This window comes from Bos indicus, chromosome 9 (assembly GCF_029378745.1).
Source record: "Bos indicus isolate NIAB-ARS_2022 breed Sahiwal x Tharparkar chromosome 9, NIAB-ARS_B.indTharparkar_mat_pri_1.0, whole genome shotgun sequence".
Lineage (NCBI taxonomy): Eukaryota > Metazoa > Chordata > Mammalia > Artiodactyla > Bovidae > Bos > Bos indicus.
Window position 1 is genome coordinate 92,053,318 of NC_091768.1, and position 16,295 is coordinate 92,069,612.

The window sequence follows — 16,295 nt, forward strand, 5'->3', positions numbered from 1 at the left end:
CATGCCAAGAGCCTTGGAAAGCCAGTAGAACTTCCCGTTTGTAATCTGGAGTCTAACCCTGTAAAACACGGTTCAGTCATCAGCCAAACTGCTTATTTTAACTGTTTCTAGAGAAAAAGCCAGGCTCTGTAAGTGATGTTACATAACCATGTCATCTCATTGAACGTTGAGAGTTTCACTGAGAGTATCTTCCTGGGGTCCTTCTGGGCCCAGCACGCTGGTCCTCCCCTTATAGAAACTGCTTCCACGTGTTCTCTGCTTCTCACTGATCAAGTTCCTACTAAGAGCTGCACTTGCCGTGTAAGAGAATAAAATGCTGAAATAAGCAAATGATTGCTTGTATTTTAGTCAGGGTTTGTAAGTTTAGATGGTCAAATTTATATACCCTGGTGATGGAAAGTTCTTTTTTATTTTTCAGTATTAAAAAGGCTCTGTATTATGGTGGGGCTATGTAAATAGTCTTTAAAACTATGGCCCTATTAATCTTACAAGTGTTAGTTACAGGTCAAGCAGTGGAAACTGTATAAATGTAAAAACAAACAAACAAAAATCTCCCCACATGTTCCCCTGGAGAGAGTGGTCTTGTTCTGGAGATGTTGGGAAGAGCAGCAGAGAGCTTCTGAAGGCAGGATGAGGTCAGTGATTGAATGTTGCTGTGCAGTTGCTCAGTCGCGTCCAACTCTTTGCGACCCCATGGACTGCAGCACGCCAGGCCTCCCTGTCTATCACCAACTCCCAGAGTTTACTCAAACTCATGTTCATTGAGTTGGTGATGCCATCCAACCATCTCATCCTCTGTGATCCCCTTCTCCTCCCGCCTTCAATCTTTCTCAGCATCAGAGTCTTTTCCAATGAGTCAGTTCTTCCCATCAGATGGCCAAAGTATACGAGTTTCAGCACCAGTCCTTCCAGTGAATATTCAGTGATTGGACAGAGGAACAAGAAGCATTGTGCTGCAGAGGAGAGTGATTATCCTGAAGGCAGAGGACAGGGTGGAGGGGAGTTAGGGACGAGCTGGGCTCTAAGCTGATCTCTGGCTTGCAGGTAGGGGTGGAATGGGATTCCGAGGTAAGGAAACCCAACAGTAAAGGCAGTGAGTAGCTCTCGGGTAGAGGATGGAGTCTGTGCACGGATGTGTTTAATGGGAGCCAATGGTCTGAGCCTAGAGGGTTGGGAACGCTGTACCAGGCAACCCCACATCTGCTCTCTTTGCCTGTAGGGCACATTTTGTTCATTTTAAGGTTTCAACAAATGTATTCACTTATTTAATAAGTCACATCTGTTATGGACCAGATGCTGTCTAGAACCAGAAATACAACAATGTCCAGAACAAAGTCCATGATTTCATAGCTCTTTTAATCTAGTAAAAAGAGATGGGTGACATTAATATAACATCTTGGGTTTTTACACAGAGATGAATTGGGGTGAGGAGGGCAGAATAGAAAGTGGGGGGCATGGCCAACACTTTACGTGTAGTGGTCAAAAGGATATAGGAAGCAAGCTATGGTTGACTAGCTGAAAAAAATTAATGAGAAAATGGGTTAAGTCGGATATTTGACACAATTGAGTCAGTTTCCATGGCTTATGGGTTTCTTTTTCCGTTGCCGCAAGAATATCTTAAACACATCACTGAGAGTTCAACTTTGGAAGAAGGGGAATAGTTATGACTTAAGTGCATTTCTGGGAAGTCTGTTGCTGTCCTGAGTGTTTATAAGTTGTAAGAGTTCTAGCTTTGGAGTCACCCGGACCCCCTGGAGGAGGAAATAGCAACCCACTCCAGTATTCTTGCCTGGAGAATCCTATGGACAGAGGAGCCTGGAGGGCCACATCCATAGCGTCACAAAGAGTTGGACACGACTGAAGGGATGAATGCAGACATGGTCTCAATTCCGTCTCTGCCACTGACTAGCTCTGTGACCAGGGACATGTGATTTAACCTTCATGAGCCTGTTTCTCTAAAATGGGGATAAATAAGATCCATACATACAAAGCACTCAGCTATGATAAAAGCCATTTCCAATAAATGTTGGTCCGTAACCATGGCAGCAGCTGTCCAGTGAGGGTAGTGCCCAAAGCAGGGGTTGCCCTGTATGTGTTTGTGTCCAGAAGTTACTTATATCCCCATGGTTGATCTATGGCCCCTTTCCTTGAGCAGCCGGGGGTCCTGATGAGGACAAAATATGAGCCTGACCTTTGCATTCCAACAATGCTCTTGACACACAGTCGAAGCTAAGTAGCCATTTGATGGAGAAGTGAATTATTGACGATAATGTAACCAAGCTGCTGCTGCTGCTGCTGCTAAGTCACTTCAGTCATGTCCAACTCTGTGCGACCCTATGGACAGCAGCCCTCCAGGCTCCTCTGTCCACAGGATTCTCTAGGCAAGGATACTGGAGTGGGTTGCCGTTTCCTTCTCCAAGAAAGGACCACAATGGAGAAAGTTATCTAGTAGGGAAAAATGTCTTATCAAAATCTCAGTAAATGAATTTCTTTTTTATCAACTCTGTTTCCCTAAATTTTTCATCATTGCTTCCAAATGGTTTTTCATCATTGCTTTCAAATGATTTTTTGTCATTGCTTTCAAATGAGTAGCATTTTTAAATGTTACTCTCCTTAATGTAATGAGAGTAACATTAAAAAGAAATAAGAATTAAGGATAATCAGTTTTTTGCTGGGAAGGATCGAAAGGCGGGAGGAGAAGGGGATGACAGAGGATGAGATGGTTGGATGGCATCATCGACTCAGTGGATGAGTTTGAGTAAGCTCTAGGAGTTGGTGAGGGACAGGGAGCCCTGGCGTGCTGCACTCCGTGGGGTCGCAAAGAGTCGGACACGACTGAGCAACTGAACTGAACTGAACTGAGCTCTGGATTTTAGTGGTAAAACATGCCCAGCATATTTGACCAAAATCCACCGTGTGGCAGAAGAAAGAGGCGAAAGACACCCTGCCTCTGTCTGGTTCATGGCCTCGGCCCCCACCTTTGCTGCTGGTCTAGTTGGGAATCTTTGAGGCAGAAGCATCAACCTCAGAGTTTTTAAACAATCACTAAGAGTTTTTAAACTTCCATGTAAAGGGCCCTTTCCTTTGAGATCCTTAGATGAGGGTGGCGTGGGAGCTCCACCTGTCTTATGATGATGACTTTTAAAGCCTCTGGGCCCAACTCTGGCATTGGGCATCAGGGGACAGATGCTGCCTAGGGTTACCCGGACCCCTGGCCTGAAAGCAAGGCAGGGAGGGGGACCTGATGGCACAGACAGGCCAGGCCTTGAGAGTGCCTCCTGTGGGCAGTCAAGGGAGCCAGACCGACTATTTCCTGCCCTTGTGGGGATGACTTAGGATCAGGCCAGCCAAGAGGAGTCGAGATCTTTTCACGCAAGTCAGGTCACTCTCAGCCATGTGTGACCAGGGCTGTGACAAGACTCTGGCATGCTGTGGGGGAAACAGTGCCTGCTTGTGAACCAGCCACCAGAGTGCTTGGATGAAATGTCAGAGGAAGGCAGCTCTTTTTCTTCCTCTCTCCATGCCTGCAGCGTGTTTCCCTTTTTCAGCACAACTGTTAGGAAGCGAGTGCACACAAAGTATGCATTTGAGGTGTCAGCAGCTCCTCTTTGCCAGAAAAGCCACGATCATTCCTCTCCTTGGACTGAACAAAGCCTGTGGGTAGGTAGGACTGAGGGAGAACACGGGTGTCTGTAATCGAAAGTGGTCATCTCTCAGTCGTATCCAACTCTTTGAGACCCTATGGACTTGCCCTGTAGCTCGCCAGGCTCCTCTGTCCATGGGATTCTCCAGGCAAGAATACCAGAGTGGGTTGCCATTCCCTTCGCCTAGGGGGTCTTTCTGAGCCAGGGATCGAACCTGGGTCTCCTGCATTGCAGGCAGATTCTTTATAGTCTGAGCCATCTTAAGGGGAGATTGAAAACCTTGCTTTTAGTCAACATCAAAAAAAATTTTTTTTTTTAACTTTTTTTAGATTTCACGTTTTCATTTACTCATCCCAGTACATAGAGAAATGTTTAGGAAGTAGGAGGTGGGCGGATGGAGGGGGATGGATATAAGCGGCCCTCGCTCAGAATCTTGGAGCGATCAGGGCCGGTCGTGTGAGCCGCAGCCAGGCTGGGTGGCATTTTCTTTTCACAGTCACTGGACTGTCATGCATTGGCCTCCTGTCAACTTTGATTTAAGAAGTTCCACCATCTTTAGAGAATCAGCATGTTACATTCCAGTAACAGAATGTAAATAAAGACGCATAGTGATTCAGTGTTAGTATTTTATGAACCCAAAGCGCTGGAGAGGTCACCAAAGCAAAATCCACCCTCCCCCATCCTCGTCCATATCATCCCCAGTGTTCTGAGGACACTGAGAAAGGCACACTCGTCAAATTCACGAGGACCTTGACTCAGCGAGACCCTTCAGAAGACTTCACTAAAAATCCAGATGACCTCTACTAGCTTATGAAATGTTCACCCGGAATGAAATTCTGTAGGATAAATGCCAGGTGATTGGTCACAGTGAAACCCTTCCCTTCCCTCTGCCCCCGCTTCCCCACCGAAGGAAAGGACGGGCAAGTGGCCAGCCAGAGGGGACTGTGGGACCCCTTGGGGTGGCTGACCCTGATAGGGATCAGCCTCCTGCAATCATAGGCTCAGGATGGAGGTCCCCAGGGTCGGGGTCTTCCAGTGAAAGAATGCATCCACCTCCCCTCCCACCCCTCACACATACCTGGCTAGTGACACACACAAGGAACAGCTCTTGTTTGTGGAGTAACTTCTGTGTGCCAGGCTCCACCCCAAGCCCTTTGGATACGTTTTCTCCCTTAATTCTCACAGCTTATCTAGCAAATATTCTCTCTGTGTGTGACAGCATTTAGAAAGATAAGGTAACTCACCCGTTTCTGCCTCCCTACCTATCTACCTGCTCCCCCCACCCACCAGGATCACCCAGACAGACCGAAAAAAATAAGTGGTGTCATTTCCCTGCTCAAAGCCCCAGTAGACCAGGAGCCAGGTGGAGGGGAGCAGGGCTTTCATGCACTCGGGCGAGTTCCCAGCCAGGATTAACCTACTTCCTCTCCTGAGATTCTTCAGCCATATATTTCAGCAACCTGGTAAAGAAAATGAAGAACGTGCTGTTGGTTTAAAAAAAAAAAAAAGTTCAAGCCCCATGAATCATAGGAAGCTCTTTATCATTCTGGGGCCTCCTGTTTCAGGATTGCTGGTAACTTGTCTCTTGAAGCTGCCTTGAGCAGACAGAAACGTAGCCCAGGAATTCCACCTCCGGCTTTAGACACAGCAGTTCTTGAGGCAAGTGCTCAGGGAGGTGGGAACAGGAAGCAAAGGTCTTCAGTGGGATGTCTGATCTCCTTCCTTTGGCAGGAAGGCTACCGGGGGAATGTTTCGCTAACACCAAGCGAGCTGAAAAGTAGAGAGTTAAAAGAGTTACTGGGGGAAGCAGGGAAGGGGCAGGACAAAATTCAAGTACCCAACAGGTTGATTATTCAGCCTTTGTGTGTGTGTGTGTTGCTCAGTCGTGTCCGACTCTTTGTGACCCCATGCAGTGTAGCCCGCCAGGGTCCTCTGTCCATGGAATTCTCCAGGCAAGAACACTGGAGTGGATTGTCATTTCCTCTTCCAGCGGATTTTCTGGATCCAGGAATCGATCCCTGGTCTCCTGAATTGGCGGGTAGATTCTTTACCTTCTGAACCATCAGGGAACTCCATTCAACCTCTAACAAATACTTATCAAGGCCCTGGGATAGTCATGAAGAAACAAGCACGCTTCTCACGTAGGACGTAGGTTCTGATGCATGAGCTATGTGCATGGTCTGCCTGTTCCAAGACAGAAAGCCACAAACAAGTGGCTAAGATCATTTCAGTTGTAACAAGTGCAATGTTGAAAGTCAGAGTCTGAGGGAGTTTAAGGGGCGGGGTGAGAGGGAATATAAAGTACTGACAATCACTTCAGCTGCCCTTCGAGGAAAAGATGGAAGAGGGCCCAGCGTGTTGGCTGGGAGACCAGCCCCAAGTCTCTCCCTGAGGTCAGGGAGACTGCAGGAGGATGAGAAAAGGAGAAATGAGAGAAGCGGGGGGTTCTGTATTTTTAGAGACAGCCTCAGTAGTACTTCTTAGTGGACTGGGGATGAGAGTGCGTGGTGGGGGTAGGGGAGCAAAAGGTATCTGTCTGCATAGACGTGGTGCCATTTTTCTAGTTGGGAAAAGTAGCCATCTAAGCAAAGGGGCCCTGGGGTGGCTGTATGGGGTCTTGGAGAGCCAGGGGGATGCAAAGCTGGGGAGCACTGAGGGGCCACTGGTCAGGGGTGATGTGCGTGAAAAGCAGGGGTGGGAGTTCGTGAGAGGGTTATTCAACTGCGGTAAGTTAGATAAGACCATCAGCATAGCGCCGGGAGCATCGTGATGACTCGGGAGCTGTTATTTCACTAGGAACAGGCCAAGTCCCTTGTAGAAGCCAGGAGAGGACAGGGGCGAGGCGGCAGGGTCATGTGTACCAAGGGTTGGTATTAGGGCTCAGCAGTGCCTGTCTTCTTAACCAGAAATTGAGGGTAATTCTACTTACTTGTTTCACAGGAGCTGAGCTGCAATCATGGAAAACTAATGTTTTAAAAAACAGAACTTGAGGTTTCCTGAGGGATGCTTTTAAACTCAGTCTGTTTTAACACACACTCATGTGTCAGCTCAGATGGTAAAGGGTCTGCCTGCAATGTGGGAGACCTGGGTTCGATCCCTGGGTTGGGAAGATCTCCTGGAGGAGGAAATGGCAACCCACTCCAGTATTCTTGCCTGGAAAAATCCCATGGCCGGAGGAGCCTGGCGGGCTGCAGTCCCTGGGGTCGCAAAGAATCGGACACGACTGAGCGCCTTCACTTTCATGTGTCCACACACACTCTCTTACCCCTTCTCGTGAGACCACATACACCTCCACGAGGTTCACTAACCATCCTAATGAAAATGGCTCAAAGCGGCCGTGACCTCGCAGAAACAAAGGCCAGAGCCGCCAGCTTTAAGGTGTGTGTCCCTGATTTTAAAAGCTGACGGCTTATCACCTTCCTTTCTCAGTTTTCCCTCGAGGACAAATCAAGACCTGAAAAGATGTCACAGTGGGGAAATTGGGAAATGCGACGCGTGGCTTCTGTTGTCACTTTGGGGGAACTTCCCAGACCTTCCTGGGTCCCAGGAGGCAGGTGGGAAAGTGCACAGCCTGCCCCCAGTTCCAGCCCATCCTTCACTGGGCAGGAAGCCCAGTCTGCCCCTAGACCCTGATCCCCAAGACCCCTGGAGCCGGGTGGGGTAGAGGAGTTGGGGTGCCCCACATGGGTGCTGCCGGAAGGTTCTGAGCATCTTCCTTGTACACCTGGTCCCCAAGTGAAGACTGCCACTGGGAGGCACTTTGCAAGGCCAGCCGGGCAGTTTAAAAAGAACTTTCACAAAACCCAAATGGCAATGCGGGCCTTTTCCAGATGTTCTTAGGATAGGACGCCATGTTCTTTCCCATCCAGTTAATGATAAAGGGGAAAAAGTAAATCCACATCCCCCAGGGGCCAAGGACACAGCAGTGATCGTCACAGGCACTGAAACAGCTTGTTTTATCACAGAACTCCTGGGTGACCATAAAAACGTGCCGACTCTGTACCGTATTCTGACTGTAGGTTTGATTAATTACACAAATCATGGTTTGTACTGTGTCAAACCACCTGACTCTCTGACTGCCCCTCCCCTTGGTCTTGAAATAAAATCAAGGCTCTACTTGAGTGTTCTATTGCTTCTCCTAGGGAGAAGGCAATGGCACCCCACTCCAGTACTCTTGCCTGGAAAATCCCATGGATGGAGGAGCCTGGTAGGCTGCCATCCATGGGGTTGCTAGAGTCGGACACGACTGAGTGACTTCACTTTCACTTTTCACTTTCATGCATTGGAGGAGGAAATGGCAACCGACTCCAGTGTTCTTGCCTGGAGAATCCCAGGGACGGCAGAGCCTGGTGGGCTGCCGTCTTTGGGGTCGCACAGAGTCAGACACGACTGAAGTGACTTAGCAGTAGCAGCAGCAGGGCTCAGGGTGCCCTGACTGACCCTGTTTGCACTGCTGAGCTGTGGCCCTGAGCCCCCCAGTGGGGGGTCTGTCCTGTGGGGACAAGGAGGCCGGGCTGCTTACAGAGTTGTGTCTATACTGTCCCCTGGACCTCCCTGACTCCTAACTCAGGGATCTTGTTTTCTCCCTCAGGCTTTCTCCAGCAATGACCTTTCCCCTACACATTCCGTTTACTCTGTTGGAAATGGAGATCCTTACCTCCAGGTCTCCTTTTCCTTCTCGTTTTCCTGAGACTGTTCAGATCTTATGGACTTTCTTGCCAGCTTCCCAGCTTTGTTTACTTTTGGAATCTATATGGGCAGAGGGGGAGACCAAAAACAGAAAAATAAACAAAAATAAGTAGGAGACCGATGAGTAAGTTCCCAAGAGTATTTCATTGGCGGCTACATTAGCAGAAGAGTATGCATGACCTCTGTTCTGTGCCAGGTTGGGAGGTGGAGGGAGTTAGAGGAGCTTCAGAGATTGCAGATAGAGTCTGTTCCTTCTCTGTCTCCATCATGTCAGGAAGTTCATTGCAGCTTCAGGAGGAGATACAGCACAATGCCCTTGTCGATCAATAGGTTTAGTTGAACCATGAAAATCAGGCAAGTGACTTAACTGACTCTTCCACTGAACTGACTGTCCAAGAATCTTATGTACACTGCCTTAAAGAAGTTCAGTGATTATTGTTTGAATTCAGCAGATCATGCCCCAAATGATAAAAAACCTAGGAAAAATACTTTTTTCTTAGCTAAAATAGGAAAGCAAGAAGCATCCTGGTGAGTTTTTAAATGGTATCCTGCCCTTCATTTGAGGGTCTTATAAACGTGGGTAACAGGGATGCTCAGCCCCCAAGCCTTTCCTGTGCACTGCGCCCTGTGCTGAGGGCCCTCCTGCTGCCCCCTGCTTTCTTCCCTTCACACCTCCCGGGTAGATTCTTTTATCACTCTCATTTTGCACATGGCCTGTTGTTGTTCAGCCACCAAGTCCTTTGTGATCCTGTGAACTGCAGCACTTGCCAATCCTTCACTATCTCCCAGAGTTTACTCAAACTCATGTCCGTTGAGTCAGTGATGCCATCCAACCATCTCATCCTCTGTCGCCCCCTTCTCCCTTTGTCCTCAATCTTTCCCAGCACCAGGGTCTTTTCTAATGAGTCTGCTCTTCGCATCAGATGGCCAAAGTATTGGAGCTTCAGTTTCAGCATCAATCCTTCCAATTCAGGACTGACTGGTTTGATCTCCTTGCTGTCCAGGGGATTCTCAAGAGTCTTCTCCAGTACCACAGAGATGGCTTTAAAAACTTCCCCCAGACTCACACAGCTGCTGAGTAGCCGAGTCAGTCTCTGTACCCTGGTCTCTCTGACTCAGCAGACGCACCCAAACCCATAGCCAGCACCCCTCTCTCTGGAGAAAGCTTTCCTTTCCGCAAGATAAGGAATAATATCTAAAACCAACAGCTAAAACCAGAACTCCAGAACCACGTTTATCTTTCTGATCGCTAGTGTATTTTATATTTAGGGCGTGCATTTAGTGAGGCACGGTGTTTATTTTTCTGCCGGAAGTTATATGGTCTTTTAGGAGATAGAATTACCTATAATGAGATATTTGCTTCCATAATTTAGCTGACATATCTTCTGGATTAATTTTATTAGCTCCTGAAGCTGAAACTGCTGCCAATTCATACAAAGGCAAAGTTTTCAACATCTTTATCAAGACGACCTCAAGAGGGCGCTCCTAGCAAGCCTTTGATTTATTGTTTTCCCAGGCCTGAAGCTTGATTTTAAAGCATATTTTCAGAGAATGGATTGCAATCCTGTATAAATAGAAAATTCATGGCAGAGACTCAAAAAAACACAAAACAGAAGTTCAGGAATTAGAATTTCTAGGTTGGTGGCAATGAAGATCCAGGGATTTAAATTTTATAAAAATTGTATCAAGAGAAATTAAAAACTTCTACAGTCTTTCAGAATGTAGAATCATAGCACTAGAAGAGATCTAAGAAAACAGGGAGATAAGGACTTGGGGGTGATGGGATGGTGGGGGCAAGATTCTCAACCCTCGTCAGCAACCGATAATGTAGTTTCACATACTGATACAATATCCTGAGTCAGAGGGCATCAGGGCATTTTAAAAATATATATTTACTTATTTATTTGGCTCTGCTGGGTCTTAGTTGTAGCATATGGGATCTACTTCCCTGACTAGGAATAGAACCAGAGTCCCCTGGATTGGGAGCGTAGAGTCTTAGCCACTGTACCACAGGGTAAATCCCATCAGGGTATTTGGTTTTATTCTCTATAAAGTTGTATTAGCACTTCCAAAGGAAATATAGTGAGGCATAGTTAAAAGACAAAGTAAATGAGAATGGAAATCTAAAAAAAAAATTTAATTATTCCAGAAAAAAAAATAAAGGAGGGGCAGTGCCTGGAAAATCCCATGGACAGAGGAGCCTGGAAGGCTGCAGTCCATGGGGTCGCTGAGGGTCGGACTCGACTGAGCGACTTCACTTTCATGCATTGGAGAAGGAAATGGCAACCCACTCCAGTGTTCTTGCCCGTAGAATCCCAGGGACGGGGGAGCCTGCTGGGCTGCCGTCTATGGGGTCGCACAGAGTCGGACACGACTGAAGTGACTTAGCAGCAATAGCAGTGGAATAAAAAAAAAAACCCAAAACACCCAGATGGGGCCAACAGAAAATAAATCAGAGCAGCAGACTTTAATCTAGTCACATCAGTTATGTATAGTAAATGTGACTGGACTAAATGCTCTAATTTAAAGGCAGAGCTTATTAAACTGGAGAAAAGAAGGACCCAAGGATATGCTGCCTTTAAGTATAAATGTAAGTAGATCAAAAGTGAAAAGATGGAGTTAGTATGTCTTACAAGCAGTATGCTTTAGAAAGCTGGAGTGGCCATATTAATATAAGATAGAGTAGATTTAAGGATGATGGATATTGCCTGAGATAAACGGGTGGATTCTCCTGGAACACATAACAATCATACATCTGTAAACGTCTAGTAATAGAGGTTAAGATATAAGAAACAAATATTGACAGAATTTAAGGCAGTAATAGACACATCTGCAATTACAGCTTTAGCATCTCTGTCAGTAACTGATAGAAGAATTCAACAAGAAAAGCATTTCCATTCATCTAGATTGGCCATCCACCAGGGACTGAGCTGGTGTCAGCTGATGGGTGCTCTGCTCACGATAGGTTTTTATTTAATTTTCTCAGCTAATGAAGAAGCAGCTGTTTCTGCATCCTCTGCTGCCCAGAGGACGTCTCGAGATGGATTGTAATTGCTGTGAGTGTGAACCTGAGGTCTTTACCTTGGCAAGTGGGCTCCCAAGGATTTCCTCATCACTCGTACGCTGGAGAGCAACCCTGTAGTCTAGACAGGATGCGTTTCTCGTGAACAGAGTAAATTACTTCTGCCCAAATAAGGCGAGGCCCCTTTTCTCTAAGGAGCATTTTGTAACTGCTCCAATACCAGGCTATCAGGGAAGCGGGCACCATCAAGGGTCCTCATGTTCCATGCTTGATTATGCTGATGAGTTTGGCATTGGAGTTTTACCTCGACAGCTAAATGACTCTTAAAGACTCATTCATTATCTTGCAGCCACTTCAAGCCCAGACTGTGTTGTGCCGGGAGCTGCTTAATAGGATTATTGCAAGACAAGGAGCAGTCTTGCTCTCAGGGCTCCAGGCTGATCCCTGTCTCACCCTATCGCTTACCAATTCTCAGCCTAGCCGTCTCCTAAGAAGAGAAATTTTCAATTTCCTGCAGTGATCGGAACTAACAGTTTTCCCAGCCTGCAGGAAAACACAGATTGAAAACTGTGGATATGCAATCAGGATAACAGAGGAGTTATTTAGGTTAAAGCATCTTGTGTTCCTGGATCACTTAAGATACATGTAGTTGTAAGTACTAGATTCCCTGGACTGGTCTGAAAGTAATTCTTATTTCGAATTTAAGTTTTTTGAGTTCAACTTAAGCTTTATTTCCTTATTTTCTAAATTAAGGGGAGTTAGCTTCCCTGATCGGAGAAGGCAATGGCACCCCACTCCAGTACTCTTGCCTGGAAAATCCCATGGACGGAGGAGCCTGGTAGGCTGCATTCCATGGGGTCGCTAAGAATCGGACACGACTGAGCGCCTTCACTTTCACTTTTGACTTTCATGCATTGGAGAAGGAAATGGCAACCCACTCTAGTGCTCTTGCCTGGAGAATCCCAGGGACGAGAGAGCCTGGTGGGCTGCCATCTATAGGGTCTCACAGAGTCGGACATGACTGAAGCGACTTAGCAGCAGCAGCAGCAGCAGCTTCCCAATGGCTCAGACAGTAAAGAATCTGCCTGCCAATACAGGAGACCAGGGGTCGATTTCTGGGTCAGGAAGATCCCCTGGAGAAGGGCAGGGCAACCCACTCCAGTATTCTTGCCTGGAGAATCCCCATGGACAGAAGAGCCTGGGGGGCTACAGTTCATAGGGTCGCAAAGAATGGGACACAACTGAGCAACTAACACACAGAATAGATCGGTCGTCCAGCTCTATGGTGGCAATAAGTGCATTCAACCTGAAGTTGAACTAAGAAGCCAAATGAAAGTACACATGTTTGGTGGTAGGCAGAAAATATCCTAGATCAAAATTTTTTCAAAAAATGGTTCAAATGAACCTGTTTACAGGGCAAGAATAGAGACTCAGACATAGAGAATGGATATGTGGACACTGAGTGGGAAGGGGAGGTGGGACGAATTGGGAGAGTGGCATTGACCTATCCTATGTACATTATTACCATGTGTAAAATAGACAGCTAGTGGGCAGGTGCTGTATAGGGCATAGACCTCAGCTCTGTGCTCTGGGATGACCTAGAGGGGCGGGAGTGGGTGGAGGTGGAAGGGAGGCCCAAGAGGAAGGGGATATGCATGTATACATAGAGCTGATTCCCTTCGTTGTATAGCAGAAGCCAACACAACACTGTAAAGCAGTTAGAGTCCAATAAATAAAAAATAATTTTGTCAGGCAAAGGAAAGTAGTCCTGCTGCTGCTGCTGCTAAGTCGCTTCAGTCGTGTCCGACTCTGTGCGACCCCATAGACGGCAGCCCACCAGGCTCCCCCGTCCCTGGGATTCTCCAGGCAAGAACACTGGAGTGGGTTGCCATTTCCTTCTCTAATGCATGAAAGTGAAAAGTGAAAGTGAAGTCGCTCAGTCGTGTCCGACTCTTAGCGACCCCATGGACTGCGGCCCACCAGGCTCCTCCGTCCATGGGATTTTCCAGGCAAGAGTGCTGGAGTCGGGTGCCATTGCCTTCTCTGAAAGTAGTCCTAAAATGTGTTTAATAAATAGGGAACTGGTTTCCAATGAGTTTTCATTTATAGACCAATAACATATATTATGTACAGTCTCACCCAGAGCAGGAAAAAGTCAGAAAGACATTAGGGATTAATCCATGGAAAAGAGATAAGACTGAGTATTCAGCCTAGTCTATGAATCATTCAATCCCTTTGCCCTGAGACGCTTGGGTTCCCAAGTCAATTCTTTTATTTTTAGAATCAAGATTGTGGTAAATGCAATATGCGTTTCTTTTGTACAGTAGTACATTTTGCATGCATTGTTCCTTCTATCTGGTTTCCTCAGATGGCTTAGTAACTCTACCTGATGCCAAAGAAAGCCTTTGAGTGCTCCTTCAGTCCTGGTTGGTCCCAGTGGTGGGTCCCCAAATAGAAAATGGCATTTTTTTCCATTTTGTCTTTAGTGAAAGAAACAGAACATGAAAGAAAGGCTTTTCACTCCAGTCTCTTAAAAGGCCCTACCGTTTCCCCCTAACTTTTATTGTCGTTTAGATAATAAGGGGGTAGGATGGGGTGGTTAATGGTATTGTTTCAGAAATATTCTGACAGATCATCTAAACTAGTTGCTTTTCTTCTAATGGTTTAAATGCATCTTCCAAAGAGGAGCAAGACATTTGGAGTCTATTTATTTTTATGTAATAGATGTAGGAAAGGGGGAAAAGGTGACAAACTGCTTTTACTTTTTCCTTTGAGCTCTTTAATGGAAAAAGAGCATAGGACTTGAGTCAAGTAGGTCACCAGTTATTAATTTAATCCTGTGCCCTTGGGCATGCAATTCCCTTCTGAGTCCGTCTCCTTGTCTCTAGATGGGAGGATGTGGGATATACACGGGAGAGGCTGACACAGTGAGAGGCCTCATGGATGGTCAGACAAGCCTGATTTACAAGTTTTCATTATAATCTGTCCGCTTGGTTATCCCTTCCCCTTGCTAATTTTTCTTTGCCCTAATTTCAGGCCATTATTCTTACTATGGCTACTTCCTACTTTGCTTTCTTTTATTTACTTTGGCAGATCAGCTATTGTGTTTTTCACTATCACGTAACCAAGCTTCATTTGATTTTATCATCATTTAAAAAATTGAAGTACAGACAGTTGATTTGCAATACTGTGTAAGTTTCAGGCCCAAAACATAGTGATCCGCCATTTTTAAAGGTTATATTCCGTTTATAGTTACTATAAAGCATTGGCTGTATCCCCTGTGCTGTGTCACACATCCTTGTAGCTTCTTCATCTTATACATAGCAGTTTGTACCTCCTAACCCCCTGTCCTTATCTGTCCCCTCCCCCTCCCTCTTGCTATTAGTAACCACTGGCTTGTTCTTTATGTCTGTGAGTCTGTTATTATATTCATTAGCTTGTTTTACTTTTCAGATTCTGCATATAAGGGATATTATTTCTTATTGTCTGCGTCTGACTTATTTTGCTTCATACAATACGCTCCAAATCCATCCATGCTGTTGCACATGGTAAAGTGTCATCCCTTTTTGTGACTGAGTGCTATCCCATTGTATGTGTGTGTACACCACATCTTCTTTATTGAGTCATCTGTCGATGGACACTTAGGTTGCTTCTGTATCTTGGCCACTGTAAATAATGCTGCTACGAACACTGAGAGGTGCATATATCTTTTAAGTTAACGTCTTAGTGTCACCAAGCTTTAAATATGAAATTCTTGTCTCCAAAACTATCTTTAAACATTTCACAATAGCCGTCCGATCACCTTCCTGTTTTAAGGGATGAATTCTTGGGACTTCCCTGGCCGTCCAGTAATTGGGACTCCATGCTTCCACGACAGGGGTCTGGGTTCAATCCCTGGTATGGGAACCAAGATTCTGCAAGCCACGTAGAGTAGCCCCCCTACCCCACCGGCAAAAGGATATATTCTCCACATTTATTCTGCAGTTTTCTAATCTTAACGTTCTGTGGGTTTGCATTTGGTACTGAGAACCCAGGATTTGGTCTCTGGTTAGGGCTTCCCTGGTGACTCAGATGGTAAAGCATCTGCCTGCAATGTGGGAGACCTGGGTTCGATCCCTGGGTTGGAAAAATCCCCTGGAAAAGGAAATGGCAACCCACTCCAGTATTCTTGCCTGGAAAATCCCATGGATGGAGGAGCCTCGTAGGCTACAGTTCATGGGATCACAGAGTCAGACATGACTGAGCGTCAACTTCACTATACTTTCCTTTGGGAACTTGACTAATGACCTAAGGACATTTCTTACCCCCTCTTTTCCCTGGGGGCGCTGGGTGCCTCTGACTTCATCTTGGGTTAGCAGGACTTCTGCCTCCAGCAACAAACTAACACTCACTGGATTCCAAAGCTCCTTTTTTTTTTTCTTCTAGCTCCAGATGAAGGTCTCTTTTCAAAGGATGTTAACACCTGATTTGTTGTAAGACATTCTGGAAAGTAGTCTTATCCTACACTGCTCTTACTCTCTAGTGTTTGAGGGTTGGTGGCCTAATTCTTCTTTTGAGGCCGTGTCTCACTGATGTAATTCTAAAACAATTTTAAACCCACAGATTAAGAACATGTGTTTCTTCATGTCACATGTTAAGAGAGACTTTAATTCATTCTGAAATCTATATTGAAGAGTGTCTTAAAGCAAAATTGCAACTTTACAGCTATATTAACTACAAATTGCATAGAGTCTGAGTTTAGTGATACAGAGACTCAAAGCCAACTAGAATTCTCCTTTGACAAAGGCCTCAAGCTTTTCATTGTTGTACAGGAGGGTAGGTGAAATGGGCCATGTGATAAGGTGGAAAGATATGTTTTCCTTCTCTGGTCTCAGTCTCAGAATGTCTGGAATGTTCTTCAAAGGTGGATCTGTCAGCATGACCTTTGCTGGCTCCTTCTT

At 46.1% G+C, this 16,295-nt stretch overlaps 1 protein-coding gene across 14 annotated transcripts in view; it reads left to right on the plus strand.

Annotated features, from left to right (window-relative positions):
- The window catches only part of SCAF8 (SR-related CTD associated factor 8), a 221,559-nt gene that overhangs the window by 163,625 nt on the left and 41,639 nt on the right, over positions 1-16,295 (plus strand). For 3 of the 14 annotated variants that reach the window (XR_011568544.1, XR_011568545.1, XR_011568550.1), the window contains exon 21: positions 11,320-11,389. The exons of the other annotated variants lie outside the window; for them this stretch is intronic. The gene's annotated coding sequence lies outside the window, so the exon portion shown is untranslated. The remainder of the gene's footprint in view (positions 1-11,319; positions 11,390-16,295) is intronic. 14 annotated transcript variants of the gene reach the window in all.